Genomic DNA, 12,482 nt, shown 5'->3' with positions numbered 1-12,482 from the left:
AAAGCTGCTCATTTCTTTCAGCCTCCTGCACTAAGTTTCCAATGTCATGTATCAGATAGAGCAGTGAATGACTAGCTAATATCATTTGAAATTGTAAATTTTTCAGGAGTGCGGTTACTGCGTCATTTCATCGGCATCGTAATGTTTACAGACAGCACCGGGAGGTATGGGCTGTCTCCACTAGAAATGATGTGGAGGAGCCAGTGTTGGACTGGGGTAGACAAAGTTAAAAACACAACACCAGTTATAGTCCAATAGGTTTATTTGGAAGCACTCGCTTTCAGAGCGCTGCTCTTCATCGGGTAGCTGTAGAACAGGATCATAAGACACAATTTATAGCAAAAGATCAGTGTCATGCAACTGAAGGGATATATTGAACAAACCGAGAATGATAGTAAGTCTTTCATCTTTTAGAACGGGTTGCAGGTTTCAGTTCATTCATATGTAAACCCCAGAACTACTTTTAAGTCCCCATTCTCAAATGTTTTATAAAAATAGGTGACCTCTCAGCTCATATAATGCATGAAAGGTGTGAGGTTCAAGTCTGTCTGTATCCCACTCTTGCTTGAATCAGACTGGTTCTATTTCCAAAGTAGGAATTTATAAAATATTACATGGAATAACTGCCTGCAGATTGTGCACTTTTTGAGCAAAATTGAATGTATCTGCAAATGCAAATTCACCCCATAGACTATTATCTGTGCGTGAGTGTGTGTATGTTTGCGTGTGTGCATGCTTGGTAAAGTGTGAGTGTGATGGAGTAGAAGTCTGTAAGAGGGTGAGTATTTTGGTTGCGGTGGGTGGTGCATATGTGTGTGTGTGTCTGAGAGACAGCATGTTTATGACAGAGTTGTGGATAAAAGCGAGGGCAGGACTTGTACAGGTAATGGTAGGGCACTGGGTCATGTTGTAGAACAGAGAGACATGGTGGCTTTCAGGTACATTGTTCTTGAAAGGTGCATTGCTGGGACACAGGATGGTTAAGGCGGCATTTAGCAGCATTGCCTTCATTGTTCACAATGTTGAGATAGGAGTTGGGACATCATGTTGAGGATGTCCAGGATGTTGGTGAAGCCACTTTGAGTACTGAGTACAGTTCTGGTCGCCCTGTAATAGGAAGAATACTATTGGAGGGGGTTTGGAAAACATTTTCCAGGATGTTGCCAGGACTGGAGGGATTGAGTTATGAGGAGAGACTGGGACTTTTTTCAGTGGAGTGCAGGAGGTTGAGGGGTGACCTTATTGAGACTTAGAAAATCATGAGTGGTGTCGGTAAGACAAATAGCAAAAATAGCGACAAGCATGTACGGTTACGTCAAGCTACAGGAGAACACAATTGTGGCTCTACTCTTTTTTTTTTTCTCTGTTGGCATTTGACCACTTAAAATCTGTCAGTAACAGCAGCATCTCCAGAGCATACTGCACATGCTCCTCGGTGTCAGCAAGGTCTGTGCGGGTTAGCCGGTGTCAGCAAAAACTGCATGCTCATCGCTGTCCCTGGAAACGGTTCGCGACCTTCATTGACCAATGGAGAGCATTTGGCGGACTGGAAGGAAACTTATCCTCCTGGCAATCAGAGCACCCCTACTGTCTGAATGTGGAAGGTGGACCATGTCCTTCTGAAGCTGCTGCTGTTCCTCTCTCTCTAAATGAAGATTGAGCTTCACCCCAGACTAACTTCCTTCCTTTGTCCAACATCTGTGAGTATGGCACTCTTTTCTCACCCTCTTTTTCCATTTATTTTTCATTCGGAGCTTCAGTTGTTGACTTGCAGCAACTGAAACGGAAGAGAGTGAATCGGGGTGGGGGAGGGGGGGCAGGCTCTGGAAATGTTGGAGAAATGACTACTGCAGATGCTGAAGATCAGAGTCGAGAGTGTGGTGTTGGAAAAGCACAACAGGTCAGGCAGCATCAAGGGAGGGTATGAAGGAATGGAGACTTTCAGCTTCTGTGGAATGAAAGAAAAAGAGTTCACTATAAATTAGAATTGATCAGATAGGCCAATGGGAGATGGAGTTTAATTTAGAGAAATACATTTTGGTCAAGCAATCCAGGCAGGACTGACTGGGGAGTGTTGCAGAATAAAGAGACCTTGAAGTACAGGTTCATACTTCATTGAAAATGTAGTGTCGGGTAGACAGAATAGTGAAGGCAGTGTTTGGTATACTTTCCATTATTGGTCACAGCATGGAGTATGGGAGTTGGGAGGTCACATTGTAGCTGTGCAGGACATTGGTTAAGCCACATTTGGAATGCTGCATCCACCTCTTGTCTCGTTTCTATCGGAAAGGTGATGTGAAACTTTGAAAAGGATCAGAAAAGATTTACAAGGCTGTTGCCAGAGTTGGAGGGTTTCAGCTACAAGGAGGCTGAGTAAGCCAGGGATATTTTATCTGGAGGGCCAGAGGCTTATAGAGGTTTATAAAATTATGAAGAGCAAGGATAGGATAAATAGACAAGGTCGTTTCCCTGGAGTCAGTAGCGGAGGGGTGAGGGGGGGGGGGGGGGAGGGGGACTAGAGACATAGGTTTTCAGTGAGAGGGGAAAGATATAAGAATTCTGAGGGGCAACTTTTCCATGCAGAGTGTGGTGCATTTAAGGAGTAAGCTGCCAGAGGAAGTGGTGGACACTCATACAATTGCAACATTTAAAAGGCATCTGGATGGGTTTATGAATAGGAAGGGTTTGGAGGGATATGGGTCAGGTGCTGGCAAGTGGGACGAGATTGGGTTAGGATATCTGCTCCGCATGGACAGGTTCGAGTGAAGGGTCTGTTTCTATGCTATACATCTATGACTCTGTCTATTTGATTACAGATGTTGCTCCTCTCTCTGAATGAAGATTGAGCTTCACCCCAGACTGCAACTTTCTTCCTCTGTCCAACATCTGTGAGTACAATTCTCTCTTTTCTCACCCACTTTTTCAATTTATTTTTCATTCTGGGGTTCAATTGTTGACTTGCAGCAACTGAATGGAAAGGGAGTGAATCCAGGGAGGGGACAGACTCTGGAACAGTTGGTCCAGGTCTGTGTCTCGATTGACAATATAGACAGTCAGGAGGCTGGAAGAACACAGCAAGCCAGGCAGCATCAGGAGGTGGAGAGGTCGACGTTTCAGGTGTAATCCTTCTTCCGGATGGGGGATGGGTGTAGAACAAGATGCAGATAAAGGGGTGCCGGGGACAAGGTGTTGAAGTGGGGATTGGTGAAGACAGAGGGGACGACCTGATGGTCGATGGGAGGAAGGAATCTGGTTGGTGGCAGGGAAGAGTGAATGGGAGGGGCAGAGGCTGTGAAGGGAGTTGGGGGATGGGAGGGGAGAAATTAGACAACTCCAGGTGGAAAATGAGGTGTTGTTCCTCCAATTTGTGGATTGGATCGTTGTGGCAATGCAGGAGGCCAAAGCTGGTCATGTCAGAAAGGGAGAGGGAAGAGGAATTAAAATGGGCGGTGACTGGGACATCTGGTCAGCCTCTGCAGACCCTCTTGCCCTTCCTTATTTTAGCAAAATGCAACCCCTGGCTTTTATCCACACCTCTCTTATGCACATACTCTCTGACACACACACATCCCCAATACTCACCCTCACACAGGCTGATACTCCATAACACTCACTTCACCAAGCAAGCACACATGCAAAAACACACTCACGCACAAACTCACATGGAGACACCTGTGCTGCCCTGCATAGTTTGCAGAAATCTCTTCTCTTCAGAGAGTCCCCACAGTGTGGAAGCAGGTTACTCGACCAAATGAGTCCACCCGACCTTCCAGAAAGTAACTCCCCTATCCCCATTTCTCTACATTCGCCCCTAACTAATGCACCTAACCTGGACATCCCTGGGCACTATGGGTAATTTGAGCATGGCCAATCCACCCGAACCTGGACAAAGTTAAAAATCACACAACACCAAGCTATTTAGAAGCACTGGCTTTCGGCACAAAACTCTTTCATCAGGTGGTTGTGGAGAATAAGATCATAAGGGACAGAATTTATGGAAAAACATTGCAGTGTCCTGCCACTGAAATGATATATTGAGCAAACCTGGATTGTTAAGTCTTTCATCTTTTCAAATGGGTTGCAGGCATCGTTAATATGTAAATTTACAACTTCCTGTAAGGCACTTCTCAACATAACTTAAGGTTTTGTAACAAAAGATGACATCTCAGCTCAGACAATGCATTAAATGTGTGAGGTCAGAGTCCAAACCTTGAATCAAACTGGTTCTATTTCCAAAGTCAAATTTACAAAATATTATATGTATTGACTGCCTGCAGATTGTGCATTTTTAAGCAAAATAGGATGTATCTGCAAATAAAAATTCACCCCCATGGACTTGTGTGTACGCGCGCGAGAGAAAGTCTACTTCCGTGCTGTACGTGTCTATCTCTATTTGATAAGATGCTTCATTTCTGATGTAAATATTGTAAATCATAGCTGGGTACTAACAGTTAGATGTAAGGGTGAGAGGATCCTCAAGTTGGACACAATCAGAATCCTGGGAGAGTCCTATTTCTGGTTTGCTTCCTAATGAACAGACATTAAGCACTAGCATCTATTTGTTTCTCATGTCGTTTCATTTTTCTTGTTTGATTCCCTGCTATGACTACACTTTTGTGTCTGGTTGGTTGGGAGACTGGGAGATTGTGCATTGGGCTTTGATTGACTGACTGAATATTTTATTGTTCCAGAAGGTGTAAAAAGAGGGGGTGGGGGTCAAAGCTTCAGCAGAAATCCAGTAGAGCTGAGAACAGACTGACATCTTATTCAGTGGGAACAGGGAGATCAGAGGACAGAGAAATGAGGACCTGAAATCAGAGCGGACACCAGACTACCCTGTGGTCAGTGCTTCGATTAGCAGTGGCAACCCTCTACCTTTACCTAGCTTCCCATTTGACTACACCTCGATATTCAGGATCCAATCCTTGTCATCCTGAAGCCATGTTTCTGTGAGGCGTCTCCGATCATTATTATTCTCGTCAATGTGTGCAGACAATTCACTTACTTTTGTTACAGTGCAGCACACATGCAGACACCACTTTTTGTTTCCATTTTTGTGATCTTCAGAATCCAGTTTTGATTGCTGGTATATTTACTCTCCTTGTCCCTTTCTATCATTCTCTGATGTTAATTTCCCACATCACTACATTGCTCACCAGCCTTGATTTGGATTGACCAGGCAAAATTGCTGATCATGTCCAGGGATGTGCAGGTTAGGTGGGTTAGCCATGGGAAATGCAGGGTTATTGTTTCATAGTAATAGAAGCAGGAATAGGCCATTTGGCCCATCCAGCCTGCTCCACCATTCATTAAAATAATGGTAAAACTATCTATCGTCTCAGCTCCTCCTCCCTGCATTATCCCAACTATCCTTAATTAACCTACCTGCAAAAACCTAACCAACTGTGTCTTCAATATACTTAATGAGACTGTCTCTACTGCTTCCTTGGGCAGAGAATTCCATAGATGGACTACTATCCATGAAAAATAGTTCCTCCTCATCTCTGTCCGAAATCCAGTCCTCCAAATTATGTGGCCTAGTCTCATCCACCAGCAGAAATGTCTGGATAGGGTAGGGTTTCATCCCTACAGTGCAGTGAATTCCCACTTTCCACCAAAGTCCCATACATAACTGGATATTAATCTACCTACATAGAGGTGGATAGGCTGGGACTTTTCTCACTGGAGCACAGGAGGTTGAGGTAACCTTAGAGATTTATAAAATCATGAGGGAGGTAGATGAGGTGAATGGTGGGTGTCAATCCCCACGGGTGGGGATTTTAAGATTAGAGAGCAAACTTTGAAGGTGAGAGGAGAAAGATTTTAAGAAGACTTGAGGGGCAGCATTATTTTTTTAAAGAGTGGTTTGTATGTGGAATGAACATCCCGACACAGTGGTGGATGCAGGTACAGTAACAACATTTAAAAGACATTTGGATAAGTACATGAATAGGAAAGGTTCAGAGGGATATGGGCCAAACACAGGCAGGTATGACTAGTTCAGTTTGAGAACATAGTCAGCATGGATGAGTTGGACTGAAGGGTCTGTTTCTATGCTGTATGACTCTGTAACTGTTCTGTACTGGTCTTAAAAGCCATTTTCTCACCTTCCCCCATAAACATCCTCCTCTTTGTTGTTCAAAAATCAGATGAACCCAGCCTTGAATATATTCAATGATCCCCTAACTGCAGGCAGGCATCCCCACTTCTGAACTCATTTCCACTTGCTAATATACCACTTGCATTGCTCGCTGCACCTGACAACTGGCATTGACTGTTGTAGAAGGACGCTGAGGCCCCTTTGTACATCCACACGTCATTCCTGATGAAGGGCCCGTGCCTGAAGCGTCAACTCTCCTGCTCATCGAATGTTGACTGAGCATTTCCAGCACCACACTTTGACTCCGATCTCCAGCATCTGCTGTCCTCACTTTCTCCATATCCCAATATGTCACCATTTAAACAATGCATCTCTTTTCTGCTTTTTTTTTAAACACAGCAAAGCCTCTAACTTCACATTGGGGTACTGTATTTGCCATGTGTTTGCCAATTGTGGTCTTCGGGAGACAGAGGGTAAACGTGGGGAACGGTTCGCCGAGCGTCACAGCTGAGTCTGCAGAGGCCGACCGGACCTCCCAATCACCACCCATTTTAATTCCCCTTCCCACTCCCTTTCTGACATGACCATCTTAGGCCGCCTCCATTGCCACAACAAACCAAACTACAAATTGGAGGAACACCACAACATCTTCCACCTGGGCAGCCTACAACCTGGAGGACTCAACACTGAGTTCTCCAATTTCAAATAACCTCCTTCCCGACTCCTCGAATCCCTTCCCAGGTTCTTCCCCACCCCTCCCTGCCCCCAACCAGATTCCTTCCTCCCAGTGACCAACCAGTTTGTACCCGCTACTTGTCTCCACCTATCCCCAATTCACCACCCTGTTCCCAGCACACCCTTGTTCTGCAGCTCTTCCAACACCCACCCCCAGTCCTGAACAAGGGTGACACCCAAAGCAAGGAACATGCGCAATGCTTGTTGATACAGAGGAACGTATGCAATATGCTCAGTGGTGGTGCTGGCATTATTGACAGATTGTGAAGTGTCCAAATGCCAATAGGAGGAAAAAAAAAAGGTAGAACCACAACTTTTTTCCCCATCTGGCTCGATATTTTGTGGCTTTTCCGTCTTGTCTGGCTGCTCAACTTTCTTATGTCTTTTCCCTAGTGTAGGGGGTGAAGGTCTGCACTAGAGGGCCTAGGTTCAGGGTGAGAGCAGAAAGATATAAAAAGTATTTAAGGGGCAACGTTTCCATGCAGAGGGTGGTGCGTGAATGGAATGAGCTGCCCGAGGAAGTGGTGGAGGCTGCTACAATTAAAGCACTTAAAAGGTCTCTGGATGGGTAGACGTATAGGAAGGGCTTAGAGGCATGAGCCAAGTGCTGGCAAGTGGGACCGGATTAATTTAGGATATCTGGTTGGCATGGACGGGTTGGACAGAAAGGTCTGTTTCCGTGCTGTACATCTCTACCATTCTAAATAATAAAATGTATACTTTGACAAATTACAAACTATATCCATGTTAATAAGGCTCAGTACACCACACACTTCACTAACCATTCTCAACAGGTCCTGCCCCTTCAATGACTGAGGAACATCCGCCTCCAGAATGCTCACCGGCTCCTGCCTGCTGTACAGCCGGCCGGTGTGGCCGTGACACAGCAGCTGCGCCAGGAAGGCGGCGGTGCCCAGTGACGGGTGTCTGCCCCGGGCCGCACGGCGCCATTTTCCTAACGGCCGCCCTCCCGCCGCTTCCCCGCTCGAGCGACTTCTCCTCCCAACCGCCTTCGCCCGCTCGTGACGTCTGCACGGGGGGATGGGCGGGGCCGGGGAGCGTCACCATCACCAAGCAACAGCCACCTCGCGCTACAACTGCTTCCTGAAGCGGGAAATCTGCATTTTAAAAGGGACATGGACATTTAACGGGCTATTTCTGCAAATAAATCGAAATGGACAAAATTACATTCAAAGGGATGTAGGCACATTCAAAGGGATATCTTAATATGCAAAATGACGCAGTCATATCTAAATTAATCTACATTTCGAAGAGACGTTGCCCTATTTATAAGTAGAAATGATGCTTTAAGAGACAGTCATAACTAAAGGGGTAAAGATACATTATCGAGGGACAAGATTGCGCTTCGAGGAACATAACACATTTAAGGGGCATAACTATATTTGAAGGGGCATTTTTATATTTAAAAAGACACATTGAAATCTCAATTAAAAGTACATGGTAATATTTAGAAAGCGTGACCATATTCAAAATAGTGCAGCCACTTTATAAGAAAAGGGATTTGGGCTGGGGCGCGGGGGAGAAGGGGCGGGGGGTAAGATTTAATTAAGAAAATAAGCAAGTTATTACGATTTGGAATGATCTTGAAGGGGTGATGGCAGCAGTAAGTGGCAAACGTTAATACAAAATTCTTGAAAAGAAAATGATTCCAGATATATGCGGATGCAGGAAAATAATTCAACAAAAGAGCCATTACAAATTTACGGAGCAAACAATATCTTTTTGAGAGATATAAATGGGAGCATCAATTTTTAAGTAGGAATTCCAATTTTTGTTCTCCTCCCAACAATCTGTCTTGTCAGGGTGCAGTGTAAGCCAGTACAATTTGTTATGCCACAGTAGGCCTTGCAACTCAACCTCATTGTGTCCTCACCCAATATTCATATGGGTGCTTAGCAGTCAAGTTTTCAAGGGAAAGAGGGGATGATGAAAAATAGTGGCTCTGCCAGTGATGCTCACATTCCATGAACAAATAAGTGCTACACACTGCATGTGTCAGAATTAAATGATCAGAAAAATTCTGAACTTACTACAAACAGTTTGTGCACAATGCTGTTATTTCTACTTATTCTTATCATTTTGATTGCGATTTAGTCTGTACCAAATTAAGAGCAGCCTTGGTTTACGTTTCATTGGCAATTCTCCATGTTGACTTTCTATTATCAATATCTCTTTGACATTCTCATATGTATTTAAATTAATCTTCAGATTGTTCACAACTGAATGACATTACCAGACCGAAAATTCACAGCTTAAAAAACATTTTGGCATTTGATGAAGTTATTTGGGCAATAGCAATAGCAAATGAAATATCAAAGAAATACAAAGTTATGAGGAGGGTTACATATCTTGTTTAACCAAATGCAATGGCAGTGCAGAGAATTTCAGAAATGCGCAATAAATATTCACAGTGTACCCCTTAATCAACTCATTCAAGAATTTCAAATTGTGTTTGAGGCAATTCAATGGCAAATGGCAACATTTGTTTGTTAATACACTCACCATAAATTGTGAATATGATTTTGATAAAAATAATCTGTTTAATCCCAAATGGAGCAATTAAGTGCAACCATTCAATAAAACACTATTTTCATATGAAATAAAATTTGCAATCATTTTATAAAATCTTTACAAAGGAAATATATTAAACAAAATAGCTTTCCTGGGTGTCAATATTTACAAGTTATGCAGCTATTATTTGGCAATCGACCAACTAATTGAAATAATTTCAGAATAAATTAGCTGTTTCATTATTATACATTGAGATATTTTAGTTAAAATGTCACAAAGGAAATCTTTAATACAAAGCAAAGTTAGATAAAATACAAAAGTATCTTGCAGAATTCACTTCAAATCATATCTGTTGAATCACAAAAAGATGATGCTCCATGTACCAAATGATGGACAATCACTGGTAATGATGGAAAAACATTGTAAAGAATGTATATATCTCAATTATATCTTAAATGAATATTTACTCTGCCTTGGACAACAACAACAACTGAAAAGTTTTTTTGACAAATTGAAAACTACAATAGCAAAGCTTTAGAAAATCCTCCACTGAGCCAAATCTTGAATAAAAGTTTTTTTTCAGGAAATCCTTTAGAGATTTCAGGCTTCTCCAGCTTCAATTAGCTGAAGAAGGAAAAAATGCATCTGGTTGGAGACATGAATAGAAAAGAATCAGAGGGCTATGCACCAAATGCTGGCAAATGGGTCACTAGATTAATTTAGGATATTTGGTTGTCTGGACTGAAGGGTTTGCTTCTGTGCTCTAAAACTCTATGACTCTATTTCTACATAGTCAGAATCAATTTCACAAAACTAGGATTAGGCCATTCATCCTTTACAGCCTGTCTTGGGCTGTGGCCTAACTACGCATGTTTCAATGCAAGTTTCAGAAAGATTTCAGCACCTCTTTTCAAAAAGTGAACATGCTTTCAGACTTTAACAATGTTTCTGAATATATCAATGTAACTATTCTCAATGTTAAAGATCAGCCATTTCAGAACGTCATTTAAACGTAGAGCTTTTCTAACAATAGGTGTGAATTCTGTCTGTGTCCCAATATCGAGTCAGACTGACATTGTTGTTCGAAAAGCTCTGCATTTAAATGACATTCTTGAAGGTAATTTAAAACAAGTTCTGGGATTAACATACCAAAGAACAGAAGCCCATTCTAAAATATGAAAGATTTAATCTAAAATTGTTTAGTGAAGGACATCTCCATGACCGTGGACTCCTTTGGCTATAAATTCTGTGATCATGACCTTACTGTCCACGACCAGCTGATGAAAGAGCAGCACTCTGAAATGGAGTGATCAGTAACAATGTCTCATTTGGATCACCCAAGGTTAGAAATGGAAGCATATCTCTTCAAGGTTACAGTTTGATTTGCCCTTTCAACGTTCTTGAAATTTAAGGTGTTCCATTGTCGGGTTCAATTCTGATCCATTAAAATCAGTTTCCAGTCTCATCGGAGTGCAGAACCAACTCAACTGACGGAACAAACACAACAACTTTTCAGTTTGCTTTTTAGATGTGACATCTTCTCTCCGTCCCTCTCTGGTGACCCAACAGGACTACCAGAGCTGGAAGTACCATTCTCGAAATACGATTGCTGACCTACAGTTTTCTTTTGCTGCTAAACATAAGGATTTAAAAGCTGCCAGCCTGATCTCGCACAAAGCACAAAAACAGACTGTTCACCCGTGCCTGCGCAGAGGAGAAATTTCAGGAGGAACAGATCACAAAATAACAACTGTTACCAGTCCCACAACACGTGTTTCCTTATCAAAGTTAAAAATCTCACAACACCAGGTTATAAACCAACAGATTTATTGAAACTTTAACGTTTGGAGCACCGCTCTTTTATCAGGTTGGTTGTGGAGAATGAGATCATGATCATGGCATTTATAGCCAAAGGAGTCCAGTGTCATGGAGATGTGATATATTAAACAATTTTAGATTAAATCTTTCATCTTTTAGAACGGGTTTCTGCTCTTTGGCATGTTAATTCCAGAACTTGTTTTTAATTACCTTCTCAAGAAAATCATTCAAATGCACAGATTTTCTAACAATAGGTGTGAATTCTGTCTGGGTCCCAGTGTTGAGTCAGACGGACATTTTTCTTAGAAATGTTGTGCATTTAAATTACATTCTTGAGAAGGTATTGTTTTTAGATTAGGGTGTAGGTTAGGCTGGATTGGCCATGCTAATTTACCCTTATTGTTCAGGATATGCAAGGTAGGGTGGATTAGCTATGAGAAATATGAAGTAAGGGGGTGGGTCTGGGTGGCAATGGTGCTAAATGCCTTCTTAACCATCCAGTCTACCAGTTCTTTGCAGGTTGCATAACTATGTATCTGAACCCTCCCAGGTCTCTGTTTTAACTATACAAGTCCTGTCCTTCCTTGTTTTAGTAAAAATGCAATCCCTTGCTTTTATTCATACCTCTCTCATATACGCACACCCTAACATGCTCCCAGGATCAGTCCTCAGCAGAGGCCTCACCTTCATTCCCCTATGCTCTCGGATTAATGAGTTCAACACACGGCGTGACATCGAACAATTCTTCCGCCGCCTTCGCCTCCGCGCCTACTTCTTCAACCAAGACTCTCGCCCACACTCTGACGACCCCTTCTCACGCCTCCAACACACCCCATCCACCTGGACACCCCGTGCTGGCCTCCTACCTGCCCTCGACCTCTTCATAGCCAACTGCCGCCGCGATATTAACCGCCACCTGAACTCCCCCACCCCTCTCACCCTCGGAACGCGCAGCCCTCCACTCCCTCCGTTGCAACCCCAACCTCACTATCAAACCAGCAGACAAGGGAGGCGCGGTAGTAGTTTGGCGCACCGACCTTTACACCGCTGAGGCCCAATGCCAGCTCGCAGACACCTCCTCCTACCGTCCCCTTGACCATGACCCCACCCCCCACCACCAAACCATCATCTCCCAGACCATCCATAACCTCATCACCTCGGGGGGGATCTCCCATCCACCGCCTCCAACCTCATATTCCCACAACCCCGCACCGCCCGCTTCTACCTCCTGCCCAAAATCCACAAACCTGACTGCCCCGGCCGACCCATTGTCTCCGCCTGCTCCTGCCCCACCGAA

At 43.5% G+C, this 12,482-nt stretch overlaps 2 long non-coding RNA genes across 2 annotated transcripts; one reads left to right on the top strand and one right to left on the bottom strand.

Annotated features, from left to right (window-relative positions):
* Positions 1–244: 244 nt before the first annotated feature.
* LOC148143279 (uncharacterized) lies at positions 245–7,807 on the bottom strand. The gene is made up of 2 exons (XR_015751191.1): positions 7,618–7,807; positions 245–1,948 (listed from the first exon to the last, which is right to left on the bottom strand). It is a non-coding gene; the product is annotated as an uncharacterized LOC148143279 (long non-coding RNA).
* LOC148143278 (uncharacterized) lies at positions 1,582–11,073 on the top strand. Its single transcript, XR_015751198.1, has 3 exons — positions 1,582–1,700; positions 2,817–2,888; positions 11,012–11,073. It is a non-coding gene; the product is annotated as an uncharacterized LOC148143278 (long non-coding RNA).
* Positions 11,074–12,482: the final 1,409 nt, after the last annotated feature.

The sequence above is a fragment of the Chiloscyllium plagiosum genome, unplaced genomic scaffold (genome assembly GCF_037043375.1).
Source record: "Chiloscyllium plagiosum isolate Xiang-an unplaced genomic scaffold, Cpla_swu_hap1 HiC_scaffold_27, whole genome shotgun sequence".
NCBI lineage: Eukaryota > Metazoa > Chordata > Chondrichthyes > Orectolobiformes > Hemiscylliidae > Chiloscyllium > Chiloscyllium plagiosum.
Note: the sequence above shows the minus strand (reverse complement) of the source record. Positions and strands in the feature narration are given on the sequence as shown.